Genomic DNA, 21,524 nt, shown 5'->3' on the forward strand with positions numbered 1-21,524 from the left:
TGGTATAGCTGAAACTTGGAAGATGCAGATGGGTTTCATTTCATCGTCCCAGAAATGCTGCATTGCACCTGTGTAGAGCGTAATCACCCAGCTCTGAGGAATGGATCCAAGTCAAGATGAAACTTCAGAAATTTAATGTCCCCTGGCTTATACTAAAAATCAGTAAAGAACGGCAAAGTACAAAGGCAGAAACACAACACGAGAAGGCATAAAACTGCTTGTTTCAGCAGCTTCCAGTTGCAAGTACAGAATGGTTTTTCTAGCAGAAGTTAGCAGCTTTGTGGTCATGGTGGTGGTATCCTGATCTAGCTAAAAAGTTCCATGTTTGGATGAGTCAGTATTTGATGCCTTCCAGAACTGCCATTTTCGCAGGAATAAATTATAATCTGAGATAAAGTCTACATTTATACTTGCTAGAGAAGATGAACTAGAAGAACAAAGAGGTTGTATTAAATTTGCTGGGGCTGACATAAGCATTGCTTCCTTTGAATAGAACATGTAACACAGGAGGAACTGCTTACAGCCTGATTATTACAGCCTAACCCCTACCTATTTTCCTTAATTATTTAAGTGCACACTTGTGGTCAGTCAAATCATATGTATAAAAGTGAAAACTAATAATCTATTCTTATTTGAAACATACAGTCTTATTATTCGTCAAATTTACTATCCATCAAATTTACTATAAACAGCTCATAACTAATTGTTTTGAAATTTGTAGGAGGACTGACTCATCCTTCCAAAAATACAAGGTTTGGGAGACTATAAACTGCTACTCTCTTATTCTACTTTTGGAGTCAAGGGGGGGGAGCTGAATTTTCATTTACAGAAAACTAATACTTCTCACAAGCCCTAAGCCAAGAATTCAGAATGTATGCACACACAGCCAGCTCCCACCCCACTCAAAAAAAAAAAATAAAGATGGAAAAAAAGAAGGGAAACACATCTGAAGGATTCTTTTAGAATGTTTTCCAAATAATGAACATTTTCAAAAAAATAATAAACATGCAGTTATTTACTTGTTGGTTTTTTTTAATATAAAAATGACTTTAAAATGTGTCAGCTTGATTTCAGCAAGAGTCATCTCCTTTTTTCTTTCACTTTTTGCAGTAAAATCATGTCAGAGCAACTTTTACTTCTCCCCTAAATTTTCAGTTTCACCACTGAAAGAAATAATAATAAAACAGAGAGAGAAAATATTTATCACAAAGATCTAGCTCTGGCTCTTTACCTGAAAAACCAACAGCTATATTCTTAGCTAGTATGCCCTGATTGACAGCAAATAAGAGATGCAGTTTAAAAGTTCAAGTTCACAAACCTCTTCATTCTGTTCACAATTTATCTCCTCCACACCAACAATCAGCTAAAGAAGAGAACCTTATGCTCAGCATTCTGCCCTCCTTCAACTGACTTAGTACTAGCAGAACATTATAGGAGAACAGGTTCAAGTAGGTAACCTATTCAAGTAGGTGAATAGTTTAACATCTATATTCATGAACATATAGAAATTTATACTTATTTGGTCATATTTGATAGAATCATCTGACTTTGCATTATAAAATGTTGTGTATATATCAAGTCTCAGATAGTTTTCCCTGCTCCCTCTAGAGCCACTGTAGATAGCAACTCATCCCATTCACAATCTAAATGCATTCAGGCTTTTGGTGGTTCTTCTTCTGGTGACTGGAGTTAAAAGAGAGAAAGGTAAGATTCATCAGTGAGATGTTATGCCCAATTCTCCAGCTGTTAAGCATCCAGTCAGAGTTTATCTGAATAGTCAGTCTTAAGGATGTGAGCTCCTTGTTATAATTCAATTATGTTGGCCCAGAGCCTGAATACTGCAGAACATGGAGGACAGAAAAATAGAAAACAAGAAAAAAAAGAAAAAGAAATTTGTGTAAGTTGGTAATATAGGAAGTCAAAACACAGATTCCAGAAGAATAGAAAGAACCATTGGTTCTTGACACAATATTATTTCAAAAACAGGATCAGAGTTTACTACCTGTGCACAGTCACGAGTGTGGTCTTGGGAAAATGGAAATCAACTTTTTAAAGGTTGTTTTGTCTTTGGTGATATTTTGCTTTTCTGTTTTGTAACTAGGGCTTGAAATGGTTATAACAACTTACCCCTGAAATACTTTTTAAGTGGTGATTTTTGCCAAGATATACAAGCAACCTTGCAACACATCCCTGTTGAGGTTTGGAGGAGGGAAGGGGCTGCTTGTCATAGGGGGGTTGTTTGGTTTTCTGTGGTTTTCTTTGCAGACAACTTGGACTATTTCAAATGAGCGTGCAAAGTTCTTACTTAGAGTGAAACAGGTCGTTAAACTCTGGCTCCTACTGTGCTCACATTTAAGCATGTATATGCCTTCACTCACGTGAGTAATCCTCTTGACCTCTCTGGGCTCGAGGATCAGAAGTGGGTTTGCCTATCACTGGAATGGAGAATAAACATGAATAGTCTAATTATGAATTAAAAGTCTATTGCAAAACTTTCAATCAAAAACTCCAGCTTTTATATTGAAAATTAATAGAATTCGGTTGTGTCAAGATTTTTTCTGGGTTAGCATCAGATCTGAGAAACCTGAAATCCTTCCAAGTGAGAATACTTTTTTTGACAGCCCATTAATTTAGCCCTGCTCTCTGTGTCATTTTGCTTGCCTTTCTGATCACTTCTGAATCACTGTGAAAACGACATTTCAGAGCTATGCAGGAAGGTTTTTAGGGGCATCATACTAAAAGAAAGATTATAAAAGGGATAAGAGGAGGAGTTGCTGTCTGACGTTATAGGGTTTACAGTCAAGTCAAATTCACTTATCAATTCCCAGTCTATCATCTTTCATTAGTCAGTTCAGTGCAGGGTCTGAGCACCTCATGGGCTACTTGTCACAGGAACCAAAAGAGAGATAAGAAATGATGTAAAACTATTTCCCTTGACAGCACAGACACAGATGGAGACTTCATTCTGACCATATTGTCTGCTTTAGTGCCATCCCTAAAGCCATTAACTATCATAATGATGGGACTCAAGTTATTTATTTCTTCACAATTTCCTGATGTTTTTTCAGCATTACTGAGTGTACTGAGTCCTACTACAAGCCTTTGTGTTTGTCCTTGAAGGCATATGCCACATGCAAAATGCTCGATCTAAGGTATTCGCTTATCAGCAGAAATACAAATGTGAGTTAAAACACCAGTTTTCTACTGTAACTGATCTAACACAGAATAGAAACATGTTATACTAATTTGCCACATATCTGTGCTTTCTTGTATCAGGGCTTGAGGACTTCTGACATTCTAGAGATGATTAAAACCAGCAGATAACAGTTATTATTAGTGATTTGTTAGAATCTGTTTCACTTTAGTTGCCCTTGTGAAAATGATCATACTTCTCAACTTACAGGGAGAATGGATAACTAATATTTTCAAAATTACAATTTCATAAAAAATAATATATATATAAATAGTAATGCAGACCAACAAAAATAAGAAACATCTGTTTTTCCCCTCTGCCCTTACTCAGCCAGTATAGAGCTCCCTAATTGTAGAGCTGCAATAAGCAGTTCCCTAATTCAAGATCTGGAAAATAAAAACATTTAAAACTGGAGATTACAGCAAATTAAGAAAAATGGTGGAGAGTGATACAGGAATGGCCCATGGCAACTGCACGTAAGAAGTTACAGTGTAGTTGCTAGCAGAAGAATTTCTTATCTTAGAGAGGGTGAAAGGTCTGAACATTGTCAGAAATGCTATTTCTGTCATCAGATTTTCCCAATTCGTTTGTTCTTATCATCTGGACACTTTCTGGAAAAGGAGTTACAAAAGGCCTGGTGCACATTCCTGCCCTCTGGATGATAGGGAATGCTGATACTCCTGGTCATGCAATCTTGCTTTGGTAACACAATAGACTCTACTTTTTCTTCAGACTTGACCCAAAAGACACCAGCGAGGCTGTGATAATAACTGTTGTGTCCACATCAGCTGAAAGTCAGTGCAATAATTTGCAATGCATAAAGTGTTGTTCAAGTTCTCTCAAATTAAAAAAAAAAAAAAAAAGGCTCAATAAAGCACTCTAAATAGCTCATTTATGAGAACAACATTATTTATCTGCTCTGTGCCAAGGATTTTCCCACGTCAGCAGGTACCCTGACAGTAGAGAAGCAGAGAAAGGAAGACTGAATTACTGGAGTGTTTCATTTTGCATTCCTAACACTTTTATCCCAAGTGTAGCTGAGGCAGGGTTTACCCTTCAGTCCGAGTCCACCCCCTGGATGCCACTCACAACCACCATTGTTTCTGATGGGACTGCATGCATGTCTGCCTTCACAGGGCAGAGCTTGCCCCTTGGAGCAGGGGAGGCTTTTTAGCAGTTGTTTATATAAGTGCAGCAAATTATGAAAGAGAAGCATCCTAAAGACTTGTGAGATCCACCCTACTGTTTGTCTTATTTCATTTACTTTGGAAACTAGCTTAAATTGCCAGTCCCTTCAGTTAGCCTGTGTGTGCTCTGCTGAGAATCTCTTTCTGCCATGCCCGACCTCCCACATGAGAGCAGGTATTCACACCTGTGCTATTCATAGAGGTGCCCGTCAATGAAGTGCAGCAATCCAATTCCAGTTTAATTGGAATGGTAGTTTTGATGCTCAGAGCTCCTGTTCTGCAGAAATTAATAGGGAGATGCTTGGTCCCTGTAATCATAGTGATGTTTATAATTTGCTGCAAAGTAATTCAGCTAATAGGATCTTAACTAGAACAAGCTCCGTGGTGAATGCATAGCATGAATGTGAGCATGTGCTGTACTAACAGTCACTTGCAGGTGATAAAACTGGTTGCCAGCTTGAGTGTCATGTAATTTAACAGGATAATTTGCCAAAGTTGTTATAATCTTATTACTAAAAATGTTGAAACATTTAAATATCAAACACCTAGTCAAAAGGCCACACTCAATAAGGTGCTTACTCGTTTAAACCTCAGGTTGCAGAGGTACTGTGTAAAATAACTGGCCAAATTTGTGACAGGCTGATTAACTGTGTGCCTATGTGCATGCGTGCCTACAAGCATTCATACGTTTTTGCATGCACATACATGTGCACACACACAAACACAGCCCCTTTCCCCACTCTGCAAAAAATCCTTGAGGTAGAGACAATGCAGGAAGTAAAAATAACCTCTTAAACTAACTGTCCCTCATGCTAAAAACTATTTTGTGTTCCAACACCCCTTAAAAGGAAAAAAGAAAAAAATCTTTTCTCAGAAAACTGAAGGCAAGGGGCTATAACTGAGGTTCCTAATCCCAAGTGTTTTAAAAAATATATTACGAATCTGTGAAATTTTCTCAGTAATCTCCCACACCTCTCCAGTAAAGAATATAGTCCTGTCTTTGTGTTTACCTTTATGAGTAATTTTATCATTTTGAAGTCTGATATCTAGTATCATTTTAGGCCTAGAAATACTACTGAAAGAAAGGCTCCCAAATTCCCAGTGGAAACACTTCACTTGTCCTCAAAGGGCCACACACGACAACACTAACTACATGAAAATAAGATGCATGAGGTACTTCAAGTCTGCTTCCTGCAAAGAATAATATAATAAACATTACAAAGCACAATAATTACATTTGCAAATACATATTTATTTAAGAGGAAAATCTGGCAGACTAAAATCCTAGTGATTTAAGTAGGGAAGGTGTATTTCATATGCCCATAAGGTGTGGAACATCTATGTGAATCAGATTCAAGTTCCTCTGTAGTGCTTTTCATGTGCTTTCATCTAGTTCTGGAAAAATACAAGCCAGTCCCTTCAGAAAGCAATAAACTACAAAAACCATATGTTTCCAGTGTATATAGCATACATGAACAGACATGCTAAGTGTTGGCTAGCCCTAGACTTGGTGCATGCATTGAATCCCAGCCACAAGCCTTCTGATATACATGTGATATGTTTGCACAGTTGCAGAAGTTGCCACTTTTTACCTTATTTTCTCTTTTATTGGAGCAGACTGAGTGATAGACTGGCTTGCCAGAGAACAGTAGCTTTTGATTTCATGTCGTACGGAAGTTCTCCAGTGCAGGAGTCTGGCACTGACAGCAACAGAGAATATGTTTAGTATTTGGACTCTATTTTAAATTTTTTTTTATCCTTAGAATATAAAACAAAATAGAATTTCTTGCCTGATAAGAGGAAATGTGATCTTGTAGTGCACAGGCTGTGGAAGGCTCACACATTTTCTGTCACTGGTTTCACCCCTCAGCAGTGAAGTATGGAATAGGTTTTTATAAAGATTAGAATGTAAGTGGGCGTACACCTGTATGGCCAAGTTTATTATTGACAGCTTTCATTTCTGCTCCACTGGTGCATAAAAATGTGTGGCTTCAAAACACCAGTCCAATTTAGTTGACAGGCAACAGCTATATGCCTTTTCAAAGTAGAGGTTTAGAAAAGAAACTCACACTAAATGAAAAGCTCCTACCTGCTCAACCTCTGTTCAATTAAATGACTGCTTTCACTGCAAATTTTGCTTCAAAATTCCTGTCATCTGTACCAGAATTTCTGTGCAGTTTTACAGCTGTGTACGTGCATGTGTCCCCAGTGCTACATGGAGAATGACATTCCACTTCACTGATAGAAGGAAGACCAAGACTTCCAAACACAATGTGAACTCTGAGCCACAGCAATCTCTTCTCACACCCAGGCTGCCTCTATGCTTGCCTCTACTTTTCCCCTCCGGACTTCCCCATCACCAAAGCTTCCCTCTCAGGAAGATGCAGTATGTGTCAGTGGGGCTTCACTGTATTTTCCTCACTCAGCTTTATATTTTTTTTTTCCTGCCTTTCTAAGGGCTGCAAACAGTAATTTTCTTTTCAGTTTTCTGCCACTGCCTTCACCATACTATCTGGACGCCTTCTACATAAAAATCAGTACTAAGGATCCTGGCAGACTTCTGACCCTTGCTAGCAATTCTCCTTACAGGGATCATAATTTAGGGGAGGGCATAACTATGTTAGCTGCATACACATGCAACTCTCATCCTCTACTATCTCATTTCCATATCATAATCACTGATCTATGTGTAAGCATGGCATGTGAGCATCTTACTAAACACACACAACAGCTCAACAGGTACTTGTGCACTCTAGGCTAGTCCATGCATCCATCTGCATTTGTCAAAATTAGGCAATCTGACTTCAATAATTATCCTGAAGTATATAGCTCTAGAATCTGTATGCATTTGAAGCAATTTTGATGAGAAAAACTATATAACAAGTAAGCACAAATTTCTTTTCAATGATATTGGGCTTTGAGCAACCTGTTCTAGTGGGAGGTGTCCCTGCCCATGGTAGGGGGTTGGAACTGGGTGGTTTTTAAGATCCCTTCCAATCCAAATCGTTCTGTGATTCTATGATATTCTGACAACTTCATGATCAGTGCAAAAATAAACATTATCTTAAAGTGTTTCTCAGAAGAAACCATGTATTGCTTAGACCTTCTTTAAGTTATAGCAGCACATTTTTCTTTGTTTCAGTAACATAAATAGAAATTGCATTGACAACTGAGCATCTGAAGATGTTTCAGATTCTTTCAAACTTCAGAGCTTTTATATTCCCCATTTCTCTATTTTTGAACAGCTGAAGTTAAATTCAGTAGCCACCAAACTGACACTGCAAGAAATTAGTTTAATAGCAACATGTTTTTCTTTATTACTACTTGGAGACAAAAGTTACTATTAGGAAAAGGAAACTGTCCACATGAGAGAATCTTCAGATACAGAACTTGCTTTCCCCTCTCTCCTCAGCGACAGACCCTGTTTAAAATCCCATTTAAAGGTGGGATTTTAGTTAAATCCAGTATTTAAAACCTCATTCAGGCCAACACCAAAACTCTTTCTATCTCCTAGCTACTGTTTCTCCAACTGACAAGAAAACTGAGCCTGATCATTGTTTCCTCACTGTAGTGGTTTAACCTGGCAGGCAGCTAAGCGCCACACACCTATTCGCTCACCTGCACCCCCAGTGAGATGAGGGAGAAAAGCAGAAAAAGGTAAAACTTGTGGGTTGGGGCAGACAGTTAAATAGTACAGAAAAGGAAGAGAAAATAAAATTTATAATAATAACAATAATAATAATATACATACACACAAAACAAGTGAGGCACAACACTATTGCTCACTACCCACCAACCAATGCCCAGCCAGTCTCTGAGCCCTTACCCCCGCTCCCTCCTTCCAACAACTCCCACCAGTTTCATGGTTTAATCACCCAGCATGACACAATATGGCAATGTCCTCTGTCTCCAAGGCAGCTATGCCAAAAGCCCAGCACATTTTTGGTCCTTGAAGTACCCTCTCCTGAGGTAGTCTGTGCCAAGGATGCACAGAGCATCCAGGGCAGTCACGATGGGATGTTTTGCCACTCTTTCCCAGTTAGACTCACCTCAGCCTGCTCAAGCAGGGACACCCAGAGCCTCCAATACAGTTAACTGTGGGGATCCCCCGTCACTCCAGAAATACAGATGGGTTCTGCCCCTCTATAGCTTGTTGCCATTCGGGTACACCGTGCACTGGTGTCCTCTAGAGTCTTATACTCCTGTGGGGCTGATGTGCCAGGCCATCAAATCCACAAAGTCCAATAAACCCAGTTCTCCCTTTCCTCCACCTACCTGGAGGCGGGGTCCCTCTAGTCCTGGTCATTGTATTCATTAATCACTTCTTGTAAATGTGAATCAAAAGTCCCGCCGTTAAGGTCAGAAGATCAGCTCTTCTTCTCTGTCTGGAGAACTGCCCGCTGGAAACTGGAGCAGCCGTTTCCCTGGAAGAACCCCCCCATTCGCCATCATTTTTCCTCGCAACTCACGTACCTGTACCTCTAAGGTCAAGGTAGATTTTCCATCTCACTGCCCAATGTCCTCCTGGTGGTTGTGCTGGTAGAACCACAGGGTGGCACATCGTGTGTACCTACTGTATCCTCTCTTGAGCAGACAAATGCTGACTGTCTGTGGGGAGAAAACTTATTCTCTCTTTCTTTAAGCTACTGAAATGGTTTCTCCACAGCGGAGATGCAGGCTGATAGGGAAGAAAAGAGACTTTCTTCATCTGACAGAGTTGGCTAGCCAATTCATCCACCATTTGTCCCTCTCCATCTTTCCAGGTCATTACTACCAATGAATTGCCATATGATGATGGTGCACACTTGACTTCGTCTGGATCTTCCGATAACTGTTCGTTGTCCAGGTCATCAGAAATCACCTCCTGCACAGTTAATTCCCTCAGGTGCTGCTACCTCTCTCCATGGTGGTCCACTTGCCTGGGTGACATACAGCATCTCGAAGGGATACCTTTCCTTCACACCAGAGAGGAGCCACCTCCAGAGGCAGAGGGCTTGTGCTGCTTTTCCAACAATTTTGTCAAAGCCCCCTCTCCTAGAGAGGAATCCCAGCTGCCTGGCTTCCCTGCTCTCTAACTCCAGGCTACTGGTCCTGTTATCCCAGCATAAGAGCAGCCAGATGACAATGTGCTCGCATGGATGACAGCTGAAATCTTTTCGCATATCTCACAGCTCACCCAGGGATAGCAATCAGGTGGTTACTGCCTTGTTTATGAGTTCTGCCCCTTCCTCCTCCTGTTCTCATGGTGGCCCAGCTTCAGAGTAGCCTGCCTTGTCCATTTCTTCCTTTCCCCTTCTTAGTTGGAGTTTCCTCTCTTTCCAAATGAGCTTACTTTTGCATCCATTGTTTCTTCTTGAATATAGGGGTGATTGATACCAGTATTTAAATTGATACCAGTATTTCCAGGTTTAACCTGGCAGGCAGCTAAGAAGCACATACCCATTTGTTCACTCTCTGCCAAGTGGGGCAGGAGAGAGAACCGGAAAAAAGTTAAAATGCATGGGTTGAGATAAAGAGAGTTTAATAGGACAGAAAAGGAAAGGAAAATAATAGTAGTAATAATAAAAATAATAATGAAAATAATAATATATGCATATATATATATATACACACACAAAGCAAGTGATGCACAATGCAATTGCTCACCATCTATCAATCAATGCCCATCCCATTCCTGAGCAAAAACAGCTCCCCTGGCCAACTTCCCCCCATGTTATTCCATATGGTACAGGACATCCCTTTAGCCAGTTTGGGTCAGCTGTCCTGGGTCTGTCCCCTCCCAGCTCCTGCTGCACCCCCAGCCTGCCCACTGGCAGGGCAGTGTGAGAAGCAGAAAAGTCCTTGGCTTAGTGTAAGCGCTGCTCTGCAACAACTGAAACATCAGTGTGATATCAGCATGATTTTTCTTCTCTATCCAAAACACAGCACCATACCAGTCACTATGAAGAAAATTAACTCAATTAAATCCCAGCTGAAACCAAGACACTTACACATCAGTGTTCAAGTTTTTAAAAGTACAGAACCTTTTAAACAATACCAATGATATTATTTTAAGCTTGGAAGGAAAGCAAACAGGTCGGAAATTACCCTTCTGTCATAGAGGTGCTGTCTTTTCCTGGTATGCTATAAGGGCAACATAGAAAAGTTGTACTTTCGTGGGAATCCATTCAGTAATTCTGTTCCCAAGGCAGACAGGTACACATCTCTATACAGACACAAAATCAGCTATCTGTCTTGACCTGTTCACCTCACACAAGGTGAAAGGGGACATCACTTTACATCCTTGTCTTATTTCTCAAGTCACAGAGAAAGATTACTTGTTACTGGCCTTGTCTTCTGGAAAAAAAAAAAAAAAAGAAATAAGGAAAAAGAAAGAAAAAAAAAGATTATATAACGAGTGATTCTGGAACCAACAAAAAAGAAACCTGGCAAAGCTTTCTATTTCCACACCTGGGAGCCTTGGGAGATCTGCCCTTCAGTTACCAAAGAGAAGTCTAAATGGTGTTTTTACACTTTTCCTTCTATTATTGTCCTCAGCTCACTGAAGTGAATAGTACCACTGAATCAAATGTCCTCAGTGTGACACAAGGGAATTGAAAAATATAACTGTTGGAATATGTTTCTATTCACTTGTGTTTACATATTTCTTAAAAGAAAGATTTGTGTCTTTGTGTCTTAAAAAAGGGGAAAAAAAAAAAAAAGGAAAGAAAGAAGGGTGATTCCCAAAGGAGTTGTGAGGCATGCTTAATAAGCTGATTTAGTAGCTAACAACTTTGAAAAAATTTGTCACTTAAACGCTCTAAGATAGTTTCTGCTCTCAAAGACTACTGGTATCTGGGGACTCTTTATCATGTTTCTGCCTCCTTATGTAGCTCATCCCAGTTGCTGAAAACGAGAAATGCTAAATGTGAATAAATCAGTGTTTCCACTGAAATGAACTTCATGTTTGAAATTACTGTAGTAACCCCAATAAAAATAAATAAATAAATAAATAAATAAATAAATGAAAAACATTCTGCTTATTGTTTACCTATTTATTTGTTTGTTTATGTATTTTTATTTTTCATGACCTGTGGGGCTTCTGATTCTCAGTAAGCATACATGGAAAATGTTAAATGCTGTCAGGTTCACACAGCATATGCGACTATCAAACTTTCCCTGTTGTTTGACACTTGAATCATTTCATACGAACTCTGCTTCCCTGTTTACACACACAGACACCACCTGCATGGTTGCACATATGTACCCACACACTCATGGAGTGGTAGAGTGGACAATCACATTTGCTTTGAAGACAGCTTCCCATAAACTTAGCATATGGTGATAGCACGCTGAGTGACAACTGGAAGATTGGTTTCTGGGACAAGCTCAAGCTTGCAGCCTTGAGAATAGCAAAGTAAGAGGTTTTTAGGGAGGTGATGCCCCTGTCTTTGGGAAGACAGCTGCCCAACGCAAGAGCATCTCCCAGAAGACTGGAATTGGCAATAGTTGGTGTGTTCTTGACTGAAAAGACAGTACACTGCAGAACAGATGACTGAACGTGAAATAAGGAGGGGGAAAATGAGAGGGGAGGGCAAGAAAATAAAATAAAAATAAAAAAAAAACATTTATCTTGCCTGTAGGTTACACAGGAAAATCAAATGATTTCTATGGAAGCAAATTAGCACCCTTTTCTGCAATATATTGTTGTCTGGAGCACTAAGTTCTGCTATGTATTTTTCTGTTCACATAAATATGGTCCTGACCATATTTCCTTTTGCTCAGCTCATTGGAGTGCTGAATAGGTCTGACACGAAATTGCCTTTGGTCTCTGTTTTTCAGTCTGTGACACTGGACGAGGGAAAATGACTGGACAGGCCAAAACACCTAATGTACTAGCATTTACCTAAAATCGTACCTGTCCCTCATTCTCTGACTCTGACAGATTTTGCATTGAGTGTCACTTGCCCACTCTGGTAATTTTTATCTTTAAAAAAAAAAAAAGAGGGATTTTTTTTTCTCCATTTCTCCAACTTTTCTACCTATTTCTGCTCCTCCCATCACTTCCCTTACGTTCTCTCTGTCACATTCTCCTTGTTTTCACTGGAACTCCTAGCCTCTTTGTGGTTCTCCTTCAGCCTTCTCATCCTCCAGCCCCTTGTGAAGAGTCTTTATTTCCTTTTCATTTTATCTCTGGAATAAATATAATATATAAAAAACTAACATTGCTTAGATGGGCCCAGATGACAATGAGCCATTTAGGATAAAGCACGGACAAGTCTTGTTAACAGAAGAAGGCAAGTTTGTTGACATTCTCGGTTCTCATTCTCAGGTCATTTTCAATGCCATGTAGTCAAACCAAATATAATATGCCAATAATAAAACTAACCTCTCCTCTCCTGTAGGTGACATAAGAGGCAGACATGTTTGGAAAGTACAATATTTTTATCGTTCAGGATTAAAGATATTTCAATTTCATTTAAAAAAAAAAATGCTTGATTTCCCTCTTTCTTACAACAGTTTCTGACTTAAAAACACAATGTAGTAGGATAAATTATATCAGATTTTGGGGAAAAATTCTTTTCTGTTCACATAGTCTTCCAAAGTACTTTTTTCTTCTTGCAACAAAGAGTACAGGGTTAAAAGGATTATTTCAACATCTCTCACTTGAAAACATTATGGTAACATGGGACAGCTACCTAATGCTCTCCAAAGAAAAGCATATACATTGAAAATTAACCACAATTGTATGCTTTAATGTAGACAAAATCAATGAGTTCCACTCCATAATACAAATATCAGTAAACATAGTTGAAATGAATTGCATAAATCTCCAAGAGAGATGGTAAATTTTATACATGCAATAGTATTATATGTAATTTTCTATATAATCCTATTTTATATAGCTTCATTTTTAAAAACTATATATAGCTAGAAGAAACAGATGGATGGGAACAAAAGATCTAGATTTGGCCTTTGAATAGATAAGAAGTGTTGTTTTCATTTCAGAGCATTATAATTGCTCATTTGTCTTTATTTTAAAAGTGTTTCTCTGGTAAGATAGGAATAGTAAAAATCTGATGTCAATTGTTTGTTGAAAGTCCTTTCATTCACACAGAACTCCAGCATCCTATTGACCTTTCTTCCATCTCCACAAATCCCCTGACTATTTATATTTAAGGCTATTGTTTCATAAATGCAAATACATACATCAGTGGCAAGTATACCCATGAGTTCCAGAACAGCTCCAATGCTCAGTGTGAGTCTTCCATAATTTTGGTAGGTGACCTTTGTTTATGCGTGAGAAAATGATACAATTCTAAGTGCTGCAGAGCTCTTTTCGCTGCTGTGGTCTGCAGCATAGTTCAAAGAGCACAATGTCAAAAAAGATACCTATTAAGAGTTTGGCAGTATAGGATATATATATATATATTTGTATATATTTGTATATATATAAAAATAGATAGACGCTTTTCTTTCTGCCTAAGGAGAAAGAGATACAGTTAAGTTATCATTTAGCTAATGGACCTAGTATCAGTTATATACAGAGCAAATGGTTTAATCATTAGAACAGATGCTTCTGAGCTTACAGCCATGGATTTAAACCCCAACTGGGAATTCAGTATTAGCCCTATCATTAGCATAAATTGATTGCTTTGATTGGCTAATCACTTAATTAGGAAAAAGATCCTTAATACTGAACCATTTTGGAATAGTTTCTCTAACTACAGGATTTTCTTAGGCACATTCTGTTTAGACTTTAGACTCTACTTGTTACTTTCCACCTATTTGGTTTCCAAAAATCTTGTATTACAGTGAATATAACACAGAGCACATTGGTTATATTGGTTTTCCTTCTGATAGTAGAAACTTACAAAATGAGAAAAATAGATGAATTGTTGCTCAGCTTTCTACACCGATTTCCTCAAATCCTCCAGAGTTCTTTCCCAGCACAATTAAAAGCACATGTACAGAGGAAAATTTCACTGTCAGCTAAAACTTCCCTTGAATCATACAAATAAATGTAGCTCTTGGATGCAAAGTAGAAGACCCTGTGTTGCCTCATACTGCAATTAAGCTATCATCTACATTCTTTACAAGATTGCCCTAACAGTGATACAAAAGAAGGAGCTAAGTATTCTAGTTAAAGATAATAGATGATAACAATATGTTATGCTAAAAAGGTATGAATAAGATATAAGAAAATTGTTTCCGAGTCCAGCCCGACAATTCGATGAAAGAATCCCACAGTGTCTGCCACTCCGATGAGGCCGATTAACCGCCTTACTTGGTGGCATCACAAAGTAACTAGTTTAAAACAGCACTTCAGGAGCTTTTTAAAAGCAAGAATTAAGTGAGTCTGTCTCGTTTAATTTCATTTAACGTAAGCAAGCCTCTGAAATGCATTCCTCTGCTCTAACACTGAGCTTGAAGCCGTGCTGGATGATTAATGCCAAGCTGTTTGAAGTATACTCTTTTCTTATCTAGCACTGTGCAGGCCTCACTACAGCCTGGGGAGACCCGCTGGTAAGTCAGAGCTTGGGGAGATTTTTGTCTGCTCTTCACAGAGGGGGATGAAGACCAGATAAGCCTCATGTTATAAAACAGAAAACAAAATGAAAACCTGTTGCCAATCCCAAAAAACTTGTTTATACGGAAACCAGGGAGAATGCTCCACACAACAACACTGACTTGCTCTGTCTGCCTACTCACATACAACTTTTCCTGTATCAACGCATTCATTAATTTCCTCACAACTGAAAATAATCTGATGCCATTACCAAAAACCTTGCATTTCTCTGAGATGTCCTCTTTTAATTCTATTTTTGCTTCTAACATGATTTAAATGTGCACAGTAATCATTAAAGGAAGGCCAGAAGAGATTTGGTCAGTCTCTAAAAGGTATTAAGACCTGTTTTCCCAAACTATGGGCCAGTTAACTTCAGGCTGTGTTCATACTGAACTTCACACTTTCTCTCTAATCCTTTGAAATCTACAGGTATTATAGATCCTGATGTTCCTCTAACACATTGTGAGCAATGGTAACCTTTGGTACATTGATGATTTTTTCTGACACCACTCAGTTAATGTGGAGTAAGAAAACTGCTCTTGTTGAAAGCACATCTTGGAGGTATCTTGTATTGTGAACAGCGTAACCAGCAGGAGCAGGGAGGTGATCGTCCCCCTGTACTCTGCTCTGGTGAGGCCGCGCCTCGAGTGCTGTGTTCAGCTTTGGGCCCCTCAGTACAAGAAGGACATCGAGGCCCTGGAGCATGTCCAGAGCAGGGCTACGAAGCTGGTGAAGGGCCTGGAGCACAAGTCCTGTGAGGAGCGGCTGAGGGAGCTGGGGTTGTTTAGTCTGGGGAAGAGGAGGCTCAGGGGAGACCACATTGCTCTCTACAACTGCCTGGGGGTCGGCCTCTTCTCACAGATAGCTAGTGATAGGACAAGAAGGAATGGCCTCAAGTTGTGCTGGGGGATGTTTAGGTTGAAAATTAGGAGAAATTTATTCTCAGAGCGAGTTGTAAGGCATTGGAATGGGTTGCCCAGGGAAGTGGTAGGGTCACCGTTCCTGGGGGTGTTTAAGGAGAGGTTGGACGTGGTGCTTAGGGACATGGTTTAGTGAGTGATAGTGGTAGTAGGGTGATGGTTGGACCAGATGATCTTGGAGGTCTTCTCCAACCTTAATGATTTTATGATTCTATGATTCTATGATTTTCTTTGCTGCTAGAAAGCTATGTAAATATCTGACTTTGAAAGCTTTAAGTGATATTTCATTTTAATAAGGTGTTCAAATCTGATTGGTGTTGGAGCCAAAAAGAATAAAAAAATAAAAAGAATACATAGGCAGCTCTTTCTCTAACTTACTATGACAGCTTTCCACAGTCACAAACTGAGAACAACAGCTCCCTCATCAACAGCATCCTCAGAGATCAAGAGATGAAAATAGTAAAATTGAAGGTGCTTCCTAGCAGTTTTCAGTTGAACTTAAAGAAGACCAAGACTAGGTGAAAAAGGACAGATTCTAAAAATTCTAAGAATTGGCTGAAGCATATTAGTTAGCGCTGTTATATTGAAAGGATTGTGAAGCATTAATGGACATAAGAGAGAAAACAAACAAACAAACAAAAAACAACACAAACTTTCTAATTTAAGTCTTCTTATTCAACTATACACCATTAGGAAAGTTTGCATGTCACAAATGCTTATGACAGGCAAAATTAAAAATCTTCTGGACTTCCTTATTGGCAAACCTCAGCTGTGTTTCAGGAAAGCCATATGTTGTTTTGCTGTCCAAATGAATCATTATGTGACCTTAATTGCGTTATGGCCAGGATGATCTAAGAATATGGAAGATAACAGTTTGTCTGAAGAGTCTTGTCTTTTGTTAGATGAGCTGGTAGGGTTGGAAAAGGAATTAGGAGAAGAGGAAGCAGGGCCAATGAACAGACTGGTCCCAATATGCAGAGAAACTTTGGGGCACTTATTCCTTGTATTGGGTCCTTTTTTCTCCTCCCTTCTATCTCCCTCTTCCCAATAATTTCGCATGGGTTTATATAAAATGTCCCTCATTACAAATTGCATGCCTTTACTGCAGATCATCTTCCGACCACCAGAGGCCAGAGAAATACCCACGTTGGAGAAAAAGTCTGATTTAATGCCTCCATATATTGAGAGGGTTGAGTATTTCAGTTCGGAAAATTCACACATCTTTGCACTAGGCTCCATCTAATTACATACTGTGAAGATTTATATATAGAAATGATCTGACTACTTAAAGCATGTAAGATTATCAGAAAACATTTTAAGATGTAAACAGCATCTTTAGCATCAGTAATATAATTACTTGACGTAAATTCAAGAGTACACCTAAAAAGACTTATAAAAAATTATCTTCAAAGTTCTTTAGTTGTTTTGCCATTTATTTTTTTTAATTTTCTCATTAGTTGGTCTGCATTAAGTAATTTAAATAATAATAATAACAATTAAAAAATCTACTATGATACCACTGCTTCTGATCTTCCTGTTCTCCTATTCTTTTCTTCCCAAAATAACCTATACTGCATTTTCATGTACATCACTGCTTCACTGCAGACACTGAAGTTTATTAGGCTATGATTATACATGAAAAATATTTTTTAAGCATGAAGGATATTGACTGAAATTGATTTGTTCTGTCTTTGCATTAAGCAGAGCAATGTCATTTTTTAGAGCACTTTTTAAGGGAACATAAATGAATGGATTTTCCTCCATCCTTATTCATTGCCAGCCTTCAAAAGTGAAATTTCTCAAGATAAACAGGATTATAACTATGTTTGTAAAAGAAATATTTAGCAACACAAATTCCACCATGGTATCTTACTAGGAAATATATTTTAAACAATGTTTAAAAGGCTTGAAGAACTTTAACTGCTAACTATGAGGTCCATCTGCAGGACCAGTATGCTCTTACCAAACCTCATCCAACAGACGTTTGCCCTCTCAATATGCTATTCTGTGTCTGGAAAGAACTCCTAAATATCTTTGAATCAAACTAATAGATGAGAGATCTTGTTACCTACTTTATTTTTAAAAAGCCTAGCTTTTAGGGCTGTTGAGTGATCTTGCAGATATAATTTCAACAGTATAAATCACTATGGCAATCTGTACATGAAACCTAATCTAACTGCTCATTGTCTTTGATTGACCTTTGTCAAAGACCATTTCCTAAATATCAATTTTCTTTTGGAGTCTTACAGGAAAATAAATGTCTTTCAACTGGTCTTGAGCTCATTAATACCACTAATTCAGTGTTAATCTATTCTATATTAAAAGCAGTGCCATGAATTTGCAATATTAGTCATGCGATGAGCATAAGAAACCACAGTGTGTGTTTGAAGGACTGTTTTTCAGCCTTAGATGTAAATTGCTGTTTCGTTAAAGCAAGGTAAGGTTTGGTGAGAGACACAGTATCTTTTGTTAGACTGACAGAGATGGGGAAAAACAACTTTTTCTAAATCTTAAATAGCCCTGGAAACCAGCAATTAGATTTGTTTGTGCAAAGTCTGTAGCAGATGCTTTTAATATTGTCATGTCTTCCTTACATTATACTTTGGATGTTATATTTGTATTCAAAACTGACATGCTTTCATATTGGTACAGATTGTGCCCTGCTTGCTTTTACAGTGCAGTGATTAGAGCATTAGGTTCTGTCTTTTATATGTATTACAACCCTAGTAAGGGACACATCTCTCCCGTGGAACAAGTTTGTTAGACAAAGAAACAGTAAGACTGTATGCATTGTTATGATTTCAAGTTTGCTACTGCCAACTATATGGCTTTGCATAAAAAACAGACTCTGCTTATTCCAGAATCTTTGTCTGTAGAACACAAAAACTGTCTATATAATGGAAGTATGGATTCTTACAGAGATATCTCTTCACAAAATTATTTTCTTAAATAAAAGGCATTTCTAAATAATATCAGTGCTAGTGGAGACAATTATGATATAAAACAAGAAAAAAAACTTGCTTCTTAAGAGAGGGAAATGAGCACATAAGCAAAATACAGATCTGTGACTGAGCTAGACCTCACATTGAGATCAAAGTGACAGAAGCAGTGTTCAAAAGCACCGCTTTATCTTTCTGTAACTGAAGAGTTCAATGGTACACATTCTCAGAGTAGAATACACTTGGTTACCTATACCATGCATGAAAACTGCTTCTGAAAATTATCTGAAAATCATATTTAATTAGGGGGATGTTTTCTTACTCACTGTCCACTTACAGTACCAGAATGTAGAACGCTTCTTTAGATATTGGAAGCAGACAAAAAAAGCAAACACAAAAATTAGGGGTTTATACAAGCTTTGTGCTAAATCCAAAAGGAGACTTGAATGTTGACTGCTAACTGCCATGTCATATGTATTCTGGCTGGTCCAGGCCCTGGAACCTACAATCCCCATGAGACATCTACTTTTCATGTACCAAACTTGCAGAAGTCCATGGGGCAATTGACTGGCCAATGAGAAATGCTGAGGATGGAGGATCATATTATATGTCATATCCTTGTATGCTTAAGAATCCTTAAGAATGCTTAATCATCCTCTTGTATTCTCCAGCACCTTCCAAACAGCATGTACACTTTCATACCCTTAAAAGTCTAATAAAATAAAAAAAAAATGCTATCTCTGGGAAACCATCTGCAGTCGTGATGTTGCTCTGCTTTTTTCCAATTGTCCACTTTTTATATTGTTTGTGTTGAAGCTGCTTCACTCTACAGGGGAGAATTTAAGATTCACTGTGCCAGAAACAGAAGGAAACTGAGCACGGCTATCAAGCCTTCTGACCAGAGCACTCAACTGAGCACCAAGGTGTCATGTAGACGTGTTTCTGTATTTCATCAGATTACCATTATTGAAACCTAAAGAGATTGAGGCTGCATTCCAGTTGAGTGTCTTTGAGTAATGCAGGTTGCAAAAATTTTTAAGCCTAATATCGAGAAAGTGGTACAGCTGCGTCCTGGTATCACAGAAAATCCTCAATATTCATACTGAGGATTCTAAAAAATAAATCTAACATATTTCTAAACATGCTACGTGTTCCCAGATATTATTCTATGAAAGGCAGTTGCTCAGAAATTTATACTGAATTTAGGGCAGTTTTCACTTCAAATTGGGGGTGACATGGATGACGTACAGCGAAATCTGCTTCCCTCCCACCACCAGCAGGAGTTTTTTCTTCATGTGCCTACAAGACTCTGTGCTTTAAAAGGAGTCAGATTAAGGCAAAGAACAGGTCTTCTGCTAAGACAGCACAATTTCTATTTGTCTGTTAAGCCTGCCCAAGAAATCTTCCTCTCTTGTGATCTGAAAGATAGCTACCGTGATTGTTTGATCTTCTAACATAATGTCTCCTGCCTCTGGCTGTGCATCGGCTTTTAGAAAAAAACCTGCAAGTGTTCAGAAACTAAGGGTCTTGAAAAATTTATATGACTAATAACTACAGAGAATTAAGAAGTTAATATTCTAGACTGTAACATACTCTGGAACACTCATTTAAAATCTTAATTACTGCTGATTATTGGCTTGTTGAAAATTTCAAAGGACAGCAAGGTCTGATCCAATTCATCCAATGTGGTTGTGCATTCTGCTTCCATATGCCGGTCATTAGTTCCATTTCACTTCTAGTCAGGATGGGGCAATGCAAGCTAATCTATGTCATCATGTGATGAGTTTCAGAATGACAGCTCTCTTCAATGAGAAACTGATCCAAATTGCAATCATGAAGAAGGGAGTGAGGGGAGGGACACTTAAAGTCAGTGGATTTCTCACAACTTTGGCGAGGTGCCCACCGATAGCAAAACAGGCACCAACAAGCACAAGAAACAGCTGACAACAACAGCTAAACCAGACTTAGGCTCCACAGGAATCAGTCACTGAAAGACATGGTGGCTTACAAGAGCCTCTAGTGGGAATTTTTAGACAAAAGAACCAAACAGCTTGCAATGTTCTCATTATCTGCAAAACAAAGAGTGTTAAGAAGTATGCCAAAACGCTCCCTGTTTCTGAAGTCTGTATGCTGCAGACCTTTCTTCTTTTCATCACTGAAAGTTGGAAAAACCTTATCTTTACCAGGCGAGATATCTGGGCTGGGCATAGGGGGCAGCTTAATACATAGAACACATCAGCCAAACTACTTCTTGTTCTCTTTTTATTTCTCACTAGGAGTCTCTTCTATAAACCCATCATCCCACTCAGCTGCACATTGCACTAAAATGAAAAATGAATAAGCCTCATGATTTGTCATTACAGACTTACTTTAAATAGTCAGTAATTTCTTGTTACTTGAGACTAACTGTAATGTTAAAACAAAATTGTTGCATGTGAAAAGAAATAAGTATAACCTGTTTGCATATTGCCCAAAGAATCTCAGAGGGAGAAATGATTAATTGTGAAGAAAATTAAGATTAATTAAGATAGAGTCATAGAATCATTTAGGTTGGAAAAGGCCTCTAAGATCATCAAGTCCAACTGAAACCTTGAGTACTTTCAGGCTTGATCCAGAGATCATCTAAACGGTAGATTTTGCCAATTTTGTGTACCATGATGTGAACACGTCACATTCAAAGTGGGGATTTTAACCTCTTTGCTTCAATGAGAAATAAATTCTCCAAATATATTATAT

This window comes from Anser anser, assembly GCF_964211835.1.
Source record: "Anser anser genome assembly, chromosome: 4".
Taxonomy (NCBI): domain Eukaryota; kingdom Metazoa; phylum Chordata; class Aves; order Anseriformes; family Anatidae; genus Anser; species Anser anser.